This window comes from Phacochoerus africanus, chromosome 6 (genome assembly GCF_016906955.1).
Source record: "Phacochoerus africanus isolate WHEZ1 chromosome 6, ROS_Pafr_v1, whole genome shotgun sequence".
Classification (NCBI taxonomy): domain Eukaryota; kingdom Metazoa; phylum Chordata; class Mammalia; order Artiodactyla; family Suidae; genus Phacochoerus; species Phacochoerus africanus.
The window spans coordinates 110,703,133-110,720,216 of NC_062549.1; the positions used below are offsets into that span (position 1 = coordinate 110,703,133).

Genomic DNA, 17,084 nt, shown 5'->3' on the forward strand with positions numbered 1-17,084 from the left:
AACTTTCTACGAATCTCTCCAGGTGTCTTTTTTATTTTTATTTATTTATTTATTTATTTATTGGTCTTTTTGCTATTTCTTTGGGCCTCTCCCGCGGTATGTGGAGGTCCCCAGGCTAGGGGTCGAATCGGAGCTGTAGCCACTGGCCTACGCCAGAGCCACAGCAACTCGGGATCCGAGCCGAGTCTGCGACCTACACCACAGCTCACGGCAACACCGGATCGTTAACCCACTGAGCAAGGGCAGGGACCGAACCCGCAACCTCATGGTTCCTAGTCAGATTCGTTAACCACTGTGCCACTATGGGAACTCCCATGTGTCTTTTAATACATGCGAATTGCTTGTTTTCTTTCTTTACACATGTGAACCTACACTGTGTGCAGTGTTCTCCACGGTGCCTTTTGTTTCCAATTATCCCTGTTCCTTGGACAGTCGTCTGTGTTCATCCTAATAAATCTCTGCGTTCTTTTTAACAGCTGTATGAGGTTCTACTTACTTAACAGTTTCTCACGGATGTGCATTTAGGTGGTTTCCAGCCACTTAGCTGTTCTAAACAAGCCTGCGCTGAATATGTCTGACATAGAGTTTTGCTCACTTGTAGGAATATTATATATTTATAGAATAAATACTTAAAAGTGGAGTGGCTAGGTAAGAAGTATTGAACATTTGACACTTTGAAAGATATTGTCACCCCCCCTTCCAAAAACAATCAACTCAAACACCAACAAAAAACATGTGAGAATTTCTGTCTCCCCACATCCTCAAGAGCACGTCTTTTCATACCACTCTTGGCCTTTTGTTTATTTTCTTCCGCTCTTACCCTTTTTGAACCCTAGCGTTTTATGGGCTTATTCTTTTTTTACCTTCGAATCTTTGATCCATCTGGAATTAATTTTAGATGCAGAATGAGATTCTTTTCAATTAACATTTCCTGATGTTCCCGCTCTGTAAATAGACTGAATTAAGTTGTAAGAAAAAGGGAAAGGCAGATTTTCTCTCCATTCCTAACGGGCCACAGCTACCTGATTTTTGTCTCCCCACTTAGAACTAGCTGACCTCAAGGCTCTAGGTTAAGAAATGGAATGTCCACTTCCGTCTCTACTCCTCTGACCACCAAGTATACATGTAACTTGGATGCGGAGGCTCCGTGAACATCTCATCAGTTAGTTGTTCAACAAAGAGGCAGCAGTGGATGCAGTCACTGCAACTCTTTTTTTTTTTTTTTTTTTCCCTGAGGAGAGCGTATTGTGGGAAGAGGGTTACCTGCATACTTGGTGGCCAGAGGAGGAGACCATGGCCAACTGCCAACAGTTCATGAAAATCCATTCTCCCTCTTCCATTAGAATGGACTCCCAGCTGGGACCATTGCTGCCTGACTTAGGGTTAGGGTTAGGGTTGGGGTTGGGGTTAGGGTCAGTGGTTCCCAGGCCTGTGCATTTAGAAATGGCCATATTCTCACCAGAAGAATGTGAGTGACACTGGCATTAGCCCCCCACCACCCCCACCAGTTACAATGATTTTAAAATATGACACAAGGAGTTGCTGTTGTGGCTCAGCAGTATTGAACCCCACTAGCATCCATGAGGAGGTGAGTTCAATCCCTGGCCTCGCTCACTGGGTTAAGGATCTGGTATTGCCCTGAGCTGTGGTGTAGGTCACAGATGAAGCTTGGATCTGGTGTTGCTGTGGCTGTGGTATAGGCTGGCAGCTGCAGCTCCAATTTGACCCCTAGCCTGGGAACTTCCATATACTGCAGGTGTGGCCCTAAAAAGAAATGAAATAAAATAAAATATGACACAAATTCTTCCTCTCTCATCTTGCCAAGAGGTGGGTATCTATGACCCTCCACTTGAACTTGGGCGGTCTTTCACCAAGAGGAGAGTGGGAAGTAAAGTCAAGTCAAGTCTAGGTTGCTTCTATCTTGTTCCCTGGGAACACTTGCTCTGGGCGACCTGAGCCTCCATAAAAGAAGTCCAGCTCCCCGAGGACACCAAGTTAGAGAGGCCACGTGTCAGTGCCCTGAAACGGGCCTGGCTGAGCCCCGCCTTCCAGCCAAGCACCAGGTGAGTGAAGTTGCCTCTAGACAGTTCAGCCCCCAACCATCTGAGTCACCCCCAGGTATCTGCGTGTTGCCAGCTGAGGGCCCAGACGTTGTAGAGCAGAGAGACAGGCCGTCCTCCCTGTGTCTGCCCCAAATCCCCAGCATTCCTCACAGACCCATTACAAGGGTAATGGAATGGTTGATGTTTTATAGCACTGCATTTCGGGGTGCTTTGTTATTCAGGAATAGATAACTGGAACCAAGCCCAAACCTGGAAGACTCTTCCCCCTTCCTGCAGGTGGGCGCCAACCTAGATGTGGCAATGACCCACCCTCAGCCATGGCAACTCCCGGGAGTGACGGAGCCCAGGAACCTGGGCCCCAAAAGGACCATATGGAGCACTGCTGCCAGCTGGTAGGAGACACTCACCTTGAGGGTTATGGGTGAGAGAGGAATACATGCCTTTTCTCCTTAAGCCAAACAAATACAAAGATACAGCAGTGAGCAAGACATACCTGGTCTAGGGAGGAGGGTGGGGGAGGGGGTCCCAACTATAGATCACCCCCTCCCCCACATATACGGTTGGATATTTAATGACAGCGGTGATCGGTTCTTAGCAGAAACACACAAGGAGCCTCCTGTATATGAATGAAAAACAATTCATAAGGGCTCTCGCCCAGTGTGGGTGGACTTGGAGGGTAGTGACGCCTGAGGAAGTGACGCCGCTTTGAGACCAAAGGGGTGAGTAGAAATTGAGTAGGATGGTAGGGAGGGAGGGAGGAGAAGAAGAATGTTCTGGCACCGAAAGTGGGTGGAGCATGTGCGAAGGCTCTGAGTCAGGAAGGAGATGGTGAGCTTGAGGAACTGGACAAAATAAAAGCCAAGGTGGGCTTTGTGGGTCAGGCTGAGGATTCCAAACATACCTCCAAGGAATAAGAATCCCTGGGGTCATCCCAGCAGGAGACGCTGATCAGGTCCGCCCCCAGAAGCTGGAAGGACGTGGGGAACAGACTCTGGGCAGGAAGGCCACCAGGAAGCTGATGAAGAGCTTGTCTAGGGCGGAGGGGGTGAAGGGGGCACTGTGGAGAGAAGGGATTGAGTCTGAGAAACAGCAGGGAGGTGATGGGTGAGATTTGGAGGGTGGGGGAGCTTGTGGAGAGAGAGAGAGAGGAGTCAAGGATGAAATACCAGTGAGGTGGTGTCTGGTCTACGTGTAAGTTACGCTCTCGTGGCCAGAGGAAACCAAGCTATGGCCAGATCCAAAGGCAGCTCAGAGCAGGTCACTGGGGATTAGATTGGACGGTGGGTGCCTTTGAGAGAGTCACTTCTCACAGCTTTATATCTTGGTCTGTAACATGGAAACAACCTACTACATACATTGGACAGCTTTACATAGAAGTGAGTGGTGCCTATGATGTGCAGCAAATAAGAGAAACGCATAAAGTACATGGGGTGTTGGCAAAAGCGCTACGAAAAACAAAGTGGAGAGAGGGGACAGCAGAAGGAAGCGGTAACTTTTTAGGGAGGATGTTTAAGGTATACACTCAGAAATGGGGTGATCCACGTCCTGGGGAATCTGAGAGAGGGGCCCCTTATGAAAATGAACATCAAAATAGCTTATTATCTCAAAGGTCACAAAAGTGTGTGGCCACATGAATTGATTTCTAGGCCTTGCAAGGGGCAGGTGTGAGTGAGGCGGGCCCAGAGCATGAGTGTCAAGCATTTCTCAGTAAATTCACCACTGCCCATGAGTAAGGGCGCTGTGGGCGGGCGAGAAGGGGACTGTGGGTATCACCAACAGACCCTGTGTTCTGTGATTTACAGTAAATCATTCAATTACTCTGACCCTCCATTTCCTGATCTTGAAATAGAGAAAATGACATCACGTTCTTACAGGGTGTTAAGGCGTAGGCAAGGCGTATAAAGTCCCTGGCTCATAGTAATAAGCGGTAGCTATTATTTTCGTTTTTATTCCTACCTGACACAGATGGAGAAGCACGGTCCCAGCCTTGGGGAGGGACCAAAGTAAAAAGTGGATTATGAACCCCAACAGCAGGCAGGCCCCCACACGGCCTGTGAATTGGGGTCAGTGGCTCCAGGATGCACACGCTCTGTGTGTGTGTGTGTGTGTGTGTGTGTGTGTGTGTTTTGACCCATGGAACGGGTGTGTGACTCTGGCCCTTATGTGCTAGACTCTGGGGCATAGCCTTATGGAGATCACCCATCCAGTGAAGTCCTAGCTGCCCCTATGCACTTGGATGGGTGACCAGGAGGAGTGGAAAGGGAGGAGGCTGGGCACACGGCTGTCATTGTCTCCCTTGCACAACTCTTACGACTGTCCCCAGAGCCTTCTCCGTCCTGTGTACCATGGTAACGCTTAAGGAAAAACCGCTAGCACTGGGCGCAGAAGAAGAGGCAAGAGTCCCAAACAATAAAATCATTGTCACGGGCATTGAACGAGTTGGTGTGGCATGTGTCTTCAGCATTCTGGGAAAGTCCCTGGCTGACGAACTTGCCCTGGCAGATGTTTTAGAGGAGAAACTCAAAGTAGCAATGATGCCTCTGCAGCAGGAGAGCTTATGTCTTCAGACACCTAGATTTGTGGCAGATACAGAGTGCTCTGTAACCGCCCGTGGTAAGATTGTGACGATAGCCGGTGGAGTCCACCAGCAAGAGGGAAAGCGCCCCCACAGTCTGGGGCAAAGGAATGGGGTCTTCAAATTCACGACTCCTCTGACCACCAAGTACAGTCCCGAAGGCATCAGAATTGTGGTTTCCAACTCAGCGGCTAAGCACACCTATGTCACCTGGAAACGATGACGTCCTGAGGCACCAGGTGATTGACAGCAGATGTCAAATGTGGAGTCTACTAGATTTCATTATTTTATGGCTGAAAACTTGGCATTCATGCCAGCAGCTGCCATGGATGGATTTGGAGAGAACATGGCAACTCGAGTGTGGCTCTTTGGAGTGGAGGGTATGTGGCAGGTGTTTCTCTCCAGGAACTAAATCCAGAAATGAGAACACAACAATGGGGAAAACTGGAAGGAAGTGGGTCAGATGGTGGTTGAAAGTGCCTGTGAAATCACCACCTGGACTCCTGCATGGAATGTGGCTGATCTCATGGAATCCATGGTGAAAAACAGTCTCTCCAGGATTCATCTGGGGTCAGCGATGGTGAAGGGGATGCATGGCATTGAGAATGAGGTCTTTCTGGGCCTTCCTGTATCCTGAAAGCTCAGGGATTAACCAGTGTGTTATTGACCAGAAGCGGAAGGCTGATGAGGTCGCTCAACTCAAGAAAAGTGCAGATACCCTGTGGGACATCCAGAGGACCTAAAGGTCTTGTCACTTCTGGGTCCTAGGCTGTAGAAATTTAAAGATCCCAATGTGGAGTTCCCTGGTGGCTGAGCAGGGTGAAGGATCCGGCATTGCCACTGCTGTGGCTTGGGTCACTGCGGTGGCATGGGTTTCATTCCTCACACAGGAACTTCTGAATGCTGTGGGTGCAGCCAAAAAACAAAACCACGAAAACAAACAAAAACCAACTGCAATGTGCGGGACCATGAGCTTTTAGTTTTCATCCATGTACATGGATCAGTTTGCTTTTCTCTTCCTAGATATGTGAATTTGGGCTCACAGAAGCAAAGCCTAAGCTTGGCTTAGTGTTTGTAATAGGAACCTTTGAACTAGGAATATGAACTAGTGTTTAAAAAAAAAAAAAAAGAAAAGAAAAAGAAAGGAAATGAAATGAAGGAAGGAAGGACTGACGACGGACGGACAGAAGGAAAGGATGGAGGCTGGAAGCCTGGGCAGGTCCGGATTCCAGTCCTGCCTCTGCCTCTGCCACCTTCTGACTATGGCGGGTGGCTTCCCCCAGCTGTCACATAGCAGGACGGTCCGAACACTGCTGCACGGGGGGTTGTGAGGACCCACCGTGCAGGCACGGGCCGGGCAAGAGCCCCCTGTTCCCGCCCTCCTCCTCTTCCCAGACACTGTCCTGTACCAAGAAGGAGCCGAGGCTGTGATGGCCTTGGGCACCTGGTGACTGAAAGTCGTTCCAGGCCCTGGGTGTGTGGCGGCCACAGCAGATGCTCAGCCATCTAACAAAGCCAGCTTGGCTCGTGGTGGGCGCTGGTGACGTTCGATAACCTAAAACAATCAAACCCATAATCAGAGGGTGCAGCGACTTGGCTGCTGTGGGTTTGTGTGCCCACGCACAAGTCACCATCGGCTTGCTTGGCGTGTGCATCGCCCGTTAGCCCTCAAGTTCTGTTGCTAAGAGATTATGAACCAAATGATGTTCCCAAGAAATAACCACTGCAGGATGTTTCAGGGTAGAGCCATAATAACAGCCCAAACAGAGCGGGTATGTTGTTATTGATAAATCCTTACGAAGAGTCAAAGAACGGGGGTGACGCGGGGAGGGGGCGGCCGGGCCATACACATTCTGTAGAAATGACTGGTTTGCCAAAGTTCTGAAGGTTACAAAATAGACTCAGGGACAAAACGTTAAGGGACGTAATATCATGTCTTCATGATTTTGAAAAGTCTTCAATCAACCAAGACGTATTTGTTGGGGGCCTATTATTGGCCCGTTTCAGGCATGTTTCTGACCATCTCAGCCACATTAAGTAGCAGGCAGTGACTAAGTCTGGCATAGCTGTAACCACCCCTGTTTGGCACAGCGCCTGGGTGCCACAACTGATTAAATGATTTACCAGCCGTTTGCAGCCACCTCCACTACTGCTCTGTTGCTCGGGCAACAGAAACCCGTTGCCTAACAGAAGCCCACGTTAGAGCAAGGACAAGAGATTCCATCCACAGGGAAGTTAGCCCACAGGGCACTTGCAAGGAACTGATTGTCATCTGGCGCCTCGGCCAGTTCTGCTCGGGGATTTTCCCGGGAAGATATAGCCACCCGGCCGAGGTCCACACCGAAGCCTCCTGGGTCACCTCCAGGTGATCTCGGTGAGGCAGCTGCATTAATGCAAAGCAACTGTCATCTGTTAAGAAAGGAAATTGCTGCCGGCCTCTTCCCTGACCAGGGAGCTGGGCGGTGGGATGCCAGCCACACCCACCTCCTCCCCTCTGGACCCCCCCACTGGCCCCTCTGCTTGCTCCCTAGCGGCTCCCCTGCCTGCAGTGAGCTTCTGGTCTACCCTTTACCTCACCGGGCAGCTAATCAAGTTGTTGTGTTCTTTCTCACTTTATAGGTGAGGGAGCCAAGGTCAGGGGGACGGAATGGGGTGTCAAAGTCACACAGCTGGAGTTCCCATCGTGGCGCAGTGGTTAATGAATCCGACTAGGAACCATGAGGTTGGGGGTTCAATCCCTGGCCTTGCTCAGTGGGTTAAGGATACAGCGTTGCCCTGAGCTGTGGTGTAGGTTGCAGACGTGGCTCGGATCTCGTGTTGCTGTGGCTCAGGTGTAGGCCGGTGGCTACAGCTCCGATTCAACCCCTAGCCTGGGGACCTCCATATGCCGCGGGAGCAGCCCTAGAAAAGGCAAAAAGACAAAAAAAAAAAAAAAAGTCACACATCTAGTGTCATCCAGCCCCAAATCCCAGGGTCCTCCCCCCTTACCAGCCCCCAAGCAGCCTATGATGCTGGGCAGCCTGTGATGCTTTGCACAGGAAACCGCCCAGTGTTGCAACTGCTCCCAGAAAGGGGTCAGTGTTTCCATGGGCCAAGCCTGGTGACCCTCAGCCACCAGGTGACACTCAGGGCGGGAGGCCAGAACCCCAAACCCTCTGCCTTCCTCTTTCCCTGACAGGGCAAAAGAAGAGATTTCACGAATCAAGCCAATCTTTCAGATCCCAGAAGCTTATTCTGCTTCTCAGCAAGCGACCTCAGGAAGTTACTCGATCCTCTGCAAAACGGTTTCTTTTCTAAAATTAGAAGATTTGTACCAACCTAGTTCAGAGAGTATTTATGAGGAATGCATGAGAGTAAACAGGTAAAAATGGTTGGTGGGAAATGCTTGGTACCTGCTAACAGCAGCAGTGGCAGGAGCTGTGACACTATCATTTTCCCCATCACCATCTTCCCCTTCTGCTCAGGGCCTGGGATGCAAGTGGGCAGAGGTTGGTGTCAGTTGGAGTAACATTATAGCCCCGGGTAGTGACTGGCTTGTGTCATGAGGGCCTCTGGTGCCAAAGGAACTCATCTACTAAGGATTCTGTGGAAGAGCCTTAGTTTTCCAGAAGCTGGGCTCAGGGGATGGAAAAGCAGCTCTGTGGGTTTCCGAGCCTGTCTAAACACATGTGCTTCCAATTGGCGCTCCTGGCCTGGAATTCCCCAGTGCCAAGCCCAGGCCGGTGCCCCCCACCCTGAATCATGCTGGGCCCCTGCCCTGGGCCGGACCCAGGGCCCTCCGTGGTAGGTTGCTTTCTCCTCGCCGTTTCTCAGCCCCATCCCTCGGAGTGGGAAGAGCTGGCCAGGCCAGCCCCAGGCCCCCTCCCAAATCTGTCTGAAAGCCATTACTCTGAGAATCTGAAAGCCCCAGCCCAGAGAAGAGCATCTTAAGGAGGTCTGGGGGGGGTGGGGGGGTGGAGACGAAGGCCGAGGTGGAGGGGGCATGGATTCGCCAGCCCTGCCACTCGGCCCCTGCCCGCGACGCAGCGGCTCCAGTTATCCTGTGGGGTCAGGATGCCGTTTCTGCCGAGTCATCCTTTCCTGCCCAGAGGGATCCTGGCTCACAGCCACATTCCTAGTGGGGTCTGAGCACCACAAGGTACAGAAACTTCCTTTCTCACCAGACCCCCAGCTCTGCAGCCCTGTACACAGGCTGGTCTCTCAGCAGCCTCTGCTGGCAGCAAACACACTCTTCCAGGTCCGTGTGCGTCCCCCTGGATCTCCGGCCCACCCTGGACCCTGAGCTCCAGCAGCAAAGACCGTCCCACAGGGAGGGCAGCAGCTAGTGTGCCCATGCCTGAGGGGAGGGAGGAGGCCAGAGGGCGAGTGAGGAACTATTAAAAATTCCTGCCACTGGGGGTCCAGCATCCCCACTGAGAAAGAGCCTACTGGCCCCAGAGAGGCCTGGGCAGGACCAGATCTCAAGCCAGAGGTGGCAAAAACGTCTAGACTTTAGCCCAAGGGCCCTTGGCGCACCCCCCCCCCCCCACCCAGCAAGTCCAGCACCCCGGATAGTGCAAAACATCAGTGTCCTTGGACAAGCAAGCCAGGTCACACTTCCTGCAGAGCCCTGATTTCAGGAACGTGTTGGAATGCCTGCCGGGAGCCAGGTGCTGTACTAGCCCCTGGCCCCAATGCAGAGGACAAGGTAGATGTGGCCAAATCGCTGATGTCTCTCCCATCTTTTTCAGGCCCACCGCCCTTGCCTGCAGGCCCCTGTTCTCATCACGGCCCGCTTGGGTTACTCGGTTCCCCGCTTCCAGCTCTGCGATCTTGAGCAGGTTACTTCAACTCTCTGGGCCTCCATGGCCTCATCTGGAAAATGGAGCCCAGCTCATACCTACTGTAGGGATATTAAGAGAGGGACACGCGTTGAGGTATGTAAAATATTTAAGACCGTTCCTGGTGTAAAGAGCTCAATGTGTGTGTGTGTGTTCCTGACTCCGAGCGTGGGCTCAGGCTGTCCTCTACCCGGAATGTTGGTCCCCCTTTCTGCAGGGACCTGGAAATCCAGACTTGGCAGAGTTTCTACCAGAGAGGACCAAAGGGGGACCAGCCTCAGCTCAGGCCACCAAAAGTACCGTGGAATATTTTCCTGATTGACAAGGGTTTCCCACAGCCTGCGAGGCAGATGACGGAAGGGGCTCAGGGAGGTAAGACACCTGCCTGAGGTTGCAGCCTTAGTACTGGAGCTGAGTGTGGAGTCTGGATCTCCTTACTGCAGGTGGCATCGTCCCTGCCACAGCCTACAGAGCTGGGGAACTGCAGACACCCTGAGGCTGTCCTCAGAATCTCAAAACTCCCCCAAGGCTCAGTGCCTGGAGGATGGGGCCTTCCTGGCCTCCAGAGACCCTGGGATCAGCAGGCTGGGTCTCCCAGAGCCAGACAGGGCCACAGGACAGGGGGCGCTGGGCTGGCAGAGCCCTGAAGAGGGCCCCGCAGGAAGAGCTCAGCCCAGGAAACTCTGAGCAATGCCGGCAGACCACAGGGCCCCAAGCTTCCTGCCCTCTCCACACAGGCTGCCCTGTCAACGTCAACAGGTTTGTGAAACCCTGCCGGGCGGGCAGTGGGAACTCAAGGGGCCCCAGGGTTCACTGACTGTGGTCACCCTGTTCTTTTGCAGCCCAGGAGAAGGTGGCTTTCTAAAGACAGCCATCCACGCTGTAATGGAATCCAGCTGCTGTGGGAGACGGGCACCTGACAGTAACCCCATCGTGTCAGGCCCCGGGGCCTCCGGACCTTGGGCTCTTCCCTGTAGGCCCAGATTTCCTGGGCCCCTGTGGACACAGGGAACCCCTAGACGCAGACTTAGGGTGGCATCTGTGCATCAAGGACTTCGGAGTGAGAGATCACATGGACCATACACCCAGTTCATAGCTTTGTTAGCTGTGTAACTTTGGGCAGGTTGGTTACCCTCTCTGTGCCTCAGTTTCCTCCTGTGTCAAAGGGTAATAAAAAGCTCCTACCTTGTTTTGAGGATGACATAGAATAATGTACTTGGAAGGTCTGGCACAGTATCTGACACACAATAAGCTCTTGAAAGATAGAAGCTGCTGGTTTAGTAACCACTGCAGTGGCAACAGAAAATTGAAGTGCCAGTGCGATTGCATTTCTTTGATTTTGGAATTGTAATTAATGCCATCCAGACCCAATCGACTACACTTGAAGCAAGTCGATGCCTTCCCCTTGAAGCGTCCTCTCCCTTTGAAATGCCCAAGGACCCCAAATGCTCCGAAGGGGGAGGGGGAAGGGGAGCTTCCTAAAGGGAGCCAGCATCACTGCAACTCTGACTAGTCCCACTGCTGGTTGACACTGTTCCCACATGGTCAGAAGGAGAAGCTGATCCTGTGCCACCCAGGGCGCCGCAGGGCCACATGGATCTTTCAGGGGGGCGACTCCAGGCATGGCCCAGGGTACCCTCGGCCCCCTTCCAGGGTTACTACCCACACTCACGCTGTTCATGTCTGTACGTGCCCGTCCCCATGCTGAGTCCACGGGGCTCCTGGGTCCCTCCCTACAGATTGGGGTTTAGTCCCCTTTCCTTCCCCAGCATCCATGCTGGGGTTGGGACTACTTCTCCTCCCAGACCCTAAAACACAAGCCATCTCATTACTCCTCTGTCTGAAAGTCCCCAGAAAGCCACTCATTTCTGCCACCCTTGGTTAGCCTCAGGGCTGGTTCATCTGCCCACAGACCCCCAAGGTAACCCTCCACAGAACAGGGGAAAAGTGGTCCCCTTGGGGTGTCCTGCCACATCACTTTCCTTTTCAGTAACTAGACAGAGAGGAGAAGCCAAAGTGGAGGCCAGGGCAGCAGTGGAACCTTTTCTGTCTGTGCTCCAGTAGCACCAAATGTGAGCTCCCGTAATGGGGGGCAAGACGGGTGTGTTCTGGCAAATGGCTCCAGAACCTTGAGTTCTTGCCAATATGACCATACGGCCCAATGAATGCTTGTTGACTGACTGACTGACCAACTGAGAGCAAAAAGATTTATCTGAAGGAGGGGATTAAGCAGATGCAGGGTTGGGCAGAAGACAGGGAAACGAACCAGGGAAATCAGAGCAATCGGGTCATGGATGGGTCTGCAGGAAGGGTGAGCAGGAGAAAGAGGATGAATTTCTAGGGCAGCCTAAGAACAAGGGGCAGTCAGGGTGGCCCTAGGTTTGCTAAAAGGCCCGGGAGGCATCTCTGGGAGATCCCTGGACTCCTCCAGGTGCACAGCAGGGGTGGGGAGCGTGATGTCAGGACCTAGTGGAGGCAGCAGCCTCAGAAGGGTCGCTGTGCGGGAGGCACTCCAAGGGGGGTTCAGAGACCCCCATCAAAATAGTACTTCCCAGAGTGCCCATTGTGGCGCAGCGGAAACGAAACTGACTGGTATCCATGAGGATGCGGGTTCAACCCCTGGCCTCGCTCAGTGGGTTAAGAGTCCGGCCTTCCCATGAGCTGTGGTGTAGGTCACAGACGTGGCTTGGATCCTGCATTGTTGGGTTCGGCTCTAAAAAACAAAACAAAACAAAGCAAAAAAAGTGTACCTTCTCTCTCTGAAAGGAACACTGGGAATGGTTCAAATTGTGAACCAATTGCCCAGACTCAGGCTGCTGGAGAGAAAGGCTTCCATTGCCCAGAGGCTGCTCCAACAACCCCTGGGGCCATCTCAGTGCCCTGTGCTGAGATGCTGGCCTCCAGGGATCTCTGAGCCTTGAGCAGCCTGGACCTGAGCCAGGCTCTCTCGTGAACAGCACACATAGGGGGACATGAACAGCCAGAGCTCATTGGACCACTGGAGTCACAGCCTTTAGACCCCAATACCTGGTTCAAACCCCAGCTCTGCCACCTACCAGCTGTGTGTCAAGTACCCTCTCTGAGCCTCAGTCATGCACCTTGCCAACAGCCTGGACCTTGTGGCGCTGCCTGTGAGGCTTTAGTGGGAGGGCGTAAAACACTCAGCACAGAACCCAGCCCAGGGCGCACGGGATAATGGTGCCCCCACGGCACGACGCCAGCCCAGGTGTGCCGAGCACCCAGCTAAGGGTGATGGGACCTCTCCCAGCCTTGTGCCTTTCTGAGAACCTACCTGGGATCTCTCTGTCTCCTCCAGCTGGGGCTTCAGGCCCAACTGGAGGAGGCTGGGCCTCAGCCCGGGAGCACGGGAGGTTTCTCACCGTGGCAGGGAAATTGCTGGCTTGGGGGTGTGGGCAGCCACAGTGACCATCTCTGTGCAGGACGGATGCGGCTTTGCTGACAGAGAGTCTGCGGCCTGGTCATGCCAGCGGGGCAGGTCTGAGGTCAGCAGTGGGGAGCCGGGCTCACCGCTCCCGCCAGGGCCCCCCCCACGGCAGAGCATCTGCTTTCAATCAGCTCCCCCTTGGCCCGGGGAGGGGGCAGGGGGTTCAGACCTCCTCTCCAGGCCCAATTTCTCATCACACAGCATAGACACTGAGGGCAGAGAATCTCCAGGGACCCAGGACAAGGAGAAAAGGACCGGAGATGAGGCTGAGGCTGGTTGTTGTCAGATCATTTAAACCAAATCCTTCGCTAGTGCCCTTTTGCCAGGCCTGGCCTCATCCGGCCCATCGGTCCCTGCCCCCACTCCCACCTCAGTACCCTGTCTCAAGCCCCTGGCTTGTTCTCCACTCCAGAGCTTTGCACTCCCTCCTGGCACCTGCCCTGCCCTGTGCAAGGCTGGCATCCCCATCCTTTTGCATTTCATTTCATTTCAACTGCGTTTTAGGGCCGCACCCATGGCATATGGAAGTTCCCAGACTAGGGGTCCAATTGGAGCTATAGATGCTGGCCTATACCACAGCCACGCCAGATCCAAGCCACACCTTCAACCTACACCACAGCTCATAGCAACACCAGATCCTTAACCCACTGAGCGAGGCCAGGGATGGAACCTGCATCCTCACGGATACTAGTCAGGTTCATTACCGCTGAGCCACAAGAGGAACTCCCCCCATCCTTCAGTTTAAATCTCATTTCTTCAGGAAAGCCTCCCTGACCCTATGTTTGGTCCCCATGAAATGATCTTATAGGGCACAATTCAGTTTGTGCTTATGTATTTATCTGTGTGGCTCTTTCACACCAGCCTCCCCTCTAGACTATAAAGCCTGGGCAGGTAGGACTGCACCCCAAAATCCAGGGCATGGCCCGGCACAGAGTATGTGCTCACTAGATACTCGTTGAATGAATGAATCCATCTTAATTTTCCTAGCAGTTTCCTTCTGCCATCTTCACTTTTTTTTTTTTTTTTTTTTTTTTGCTTTTTAGAGACGCACCCTCAGCGTATGGAGGTTCCCGGGCTAGGGGTCGAATCAGAGCTGCAGCTGCTGGCCTACACCACAGCCACAGCAACGCCAGATCCGAGCCGCATCTGAGACCTACACCACAGCTCACGGCAACACCAGATCCTTAACCCACTGATCAAGGCCAGGGATGGAACCCGCATCCTCATAGTTCCTAGTCCGATTCGTTTCCTCTGTGCCATGACAGGCACTCCCCCATCTTCAATTTTTGATCTCTATTAAATTCCGCAGGACAGTCTATGCTTTTGCCCATTTTACACAGCCAGGGTCAAGGTCACAGGCGAGTTACTGGACCTTGGCTCCTAATCCAGTGCTCCTTCTTCTTCCAGGAGGAGAAGGGAGAGCCATGTGCCATGGACTCAGAGACTGGAGCAGGGGCTGGGTGAGGGCCTGAGGAGGGTGGGGGCACAGCCAGACCCCCTCCAGCAGCCAGGGTCTCCCCCAAATAATGTGTCAGTTGCTCTGAAGCACTCCCCATGTCCAGAGAAAGCGCACCGGCTGCCCCTGGGGCTGTGCTCAGAGGGCCCCCAGCTCTCACTCCCCAGCCCTGAAATGCCCACCACCGCCACCTCAGGCTGGTCCCCCGCCCGCCCCCAAGCCCAAGTGTCATTAAGGTGGTGGGCTTCGCAGTCAACCAGCCTGGGTCAAAACCAAGTGCTGCTACTACTGACAGCTTGCTCACCTCTCGGAGCCTCAGTCTCCTCACCTGTAAATGGTACAGTATCAGAGCTGAACTTGATGGATTGTGGTGAGCCTTCCAGGAGCCTGTGAAGGGCTTGGAATCGGGTCTCTGCCCTCCCACAGCCCTCAATGGCTCACGGGGACCATCTCTCAGGCACTAGGGATTCTGTTGGTGGTGGACAGGCCTCCCGCTCCTGTCCTGGGAGTGGCCTGAGGACAGGGACCAGGTCTCCTGTCAGCACTCCTGGATTCCAGGCTGGGTGCTCAGCTGGATGCATGAATATGGGAGAGTCTGCTGATTTCCTGCTGATAAAAAGCCCCAGGGGGCCTGGGAGAGAGGCCCCTCTCCCACCGGGATCTACCAGCTGGAGGAGTGTGATGGGCACAGCTATGGAGCCAAGGGGCTTCTCAGAGGACCTGTGAGTTGCCAAAGACGTGGAGATAAACTCCAGAAGGGAAATGGGGGGTGGGGGTATGAACAGAGTGGGGGCACAATCCAGAGAAGAAGCTGCGATGGAGGCACTGCCGAGGGCAGATTTGGCCCGAGAGCTGAATGTGGCCCTGGGGCCCAGCGGGACAGGAAAGGGTGCCTGGGAGGGAACAGGACAGGTAGTCTAGACCTCAGGGGGCGGGGTGGGGAAATTGAGGCCCAGGGAGACTTGGGAACCCAGAAAACAAAGACAGCAGCGTGCAACCTCAAATGCTGGCAATACACGTGACTAGGCCGGAGCTCCGCTTCTGAGGGGCCCCTCAGCAGCGCCCCCAGCACAGTGCTGCAGGGGACATGCCGTCCATCAACACTGCGGGAATAAAGAAGGAGCCTTTTCTCTGGGCGTCTTAGGTGGTCTCTCGGCCTCTGCACCCTGCCCTCCTGACCGCATCTCCAAGATGCTCCCCAGGAAGCAGGCTCAGAACGGTCCCTCCCACTCGGACCCTACAGGGTCCTCCGCTCCCACGGCTCCCTAGCAGCCCCGAGCCAAGTGGGAATCGCAGCTCTTTCCTATGTGGCTTGTGCTTGTGTTTCTGTTTTGTTCTGTGTTAAATCTAAATTACTTAATGAACATCTAATAATAAAAGTGTCCACATAAAAATCTGGGTTCCAGCTTCTCTGAAGACCTGGCTGGGGACACGTCGACTGGATCTGCCGGCCCACATCGGGGAGAAGGGCCGCCCTCTGCAGAGCCGCCTCTTCACCGGCATCTTTATGCCCTCTCCTCCCACCAAGACCCTGCGACAGCTGAGGCTGTGACCCCTGCCACAGGTGAAAGTCCAGACCCCTCCGCCAGGCCCCAGAGGGCTCGGGGAAGTGACCCTCGAGAAGAGCATTGGCATCTGTCTGTCCCCACTGCCCTGTCCCCAAGGTCTGGCTGCACCACACTCCCTCTAGTTCTCCCACAGCCCAGGCCCTCTCATGTCTCTGGCACAAGTGGGACCTCAGGCCAAGGTGCCAGTCCCCACCATGGGGACCTTGCTGATGCCCATCCAGTCTTTGTAGGCTCAAGCCACCCTGGTGGTAGCGCCTCCTGCTGCCCATACCAGGCAGAGCAAGCGGCCACCCTGTGTCCCCACAGCCTGAGTACCCAGGCTGTCCAGCACTCATTCCTGCTCTCTGCGCTGCACGGCCAGCTGTGGCTCGGGGGCCGTGGGAATCACGTCTTATTCTCCCTCTATCTCTGGGACCCTCAGGGCTAGTCTCTGACTTAGAGTCCCGTCTCCTGTGCCTGCTCAGTGCACTTCTTGAGGGAATGAATTAAATAGAAGCCCTTAATATCCTGGGTGGCGGGGCCTTTAAAAAAATCCCTGAAACAAGGAGTTCCCGTTGTGGCACAGTGAGTTAAGGACCTGATGTTGTCTCTATGGAGATGTGGGTTCGATCCCTGGCCTCGCCCAGTGGGTTAAGGATCTGGTGTTGCCGTGAGCTGTGGTGTAGGTCTCAGATGCGGCTTGGATCCTGCATGGCTGTGACTGTGGTGTAGACCGGCAGCTGCAGCTCCAATTCGACCCCTAGCCCAGGAAATTCCATAGGCTGCAGGCGCTGCTGCAAAAGGAAAAAAATAAATCCCCAAAACAACACCAAAGAAACTGAGAGGCCCCTGTTGCAGCCTTATCAAGAGCTACATTTCATCACATCTACCCTGGTACACGCACGCTGCCCTGGCAGTTCCAGAACAGACCCTGCCGCAATCGGGCCTGCTCGAGAAAAAGAAGAAAATGGGACAAATGTTATTTTTAAAGACACACACACACACACATATCACTGACACCAGTCACACACATGCACACGCACACACGTGTCCCACACCAACTACCCTCAGGCACGTCCTCTTTCACCTGCAGCTGGAGGCCTCACATGGCCTTCATGTTCTAGGGCTTTCCTGACGCCCCCAAATACCCACCTTCCTACCCCCCAAAATGGTGTGTC

At 53.7% G+C, this 17,084-nt stretch overlaps 1 pseudogene; it reads left to right on the top strand.

Moving 5' to 3' along the window:
• Window positions 1–4,408: 4,408 nt before the first annotated feature.
• Window positions 4,409–5,413, top strand: LOC125128944 (L-lactate dehydrogenase B chain-like; annotated as a pseudogene).
• The last annotated feature ends 11,671 nt before the right edge of the window (window positions 5,414–17,084 follow it).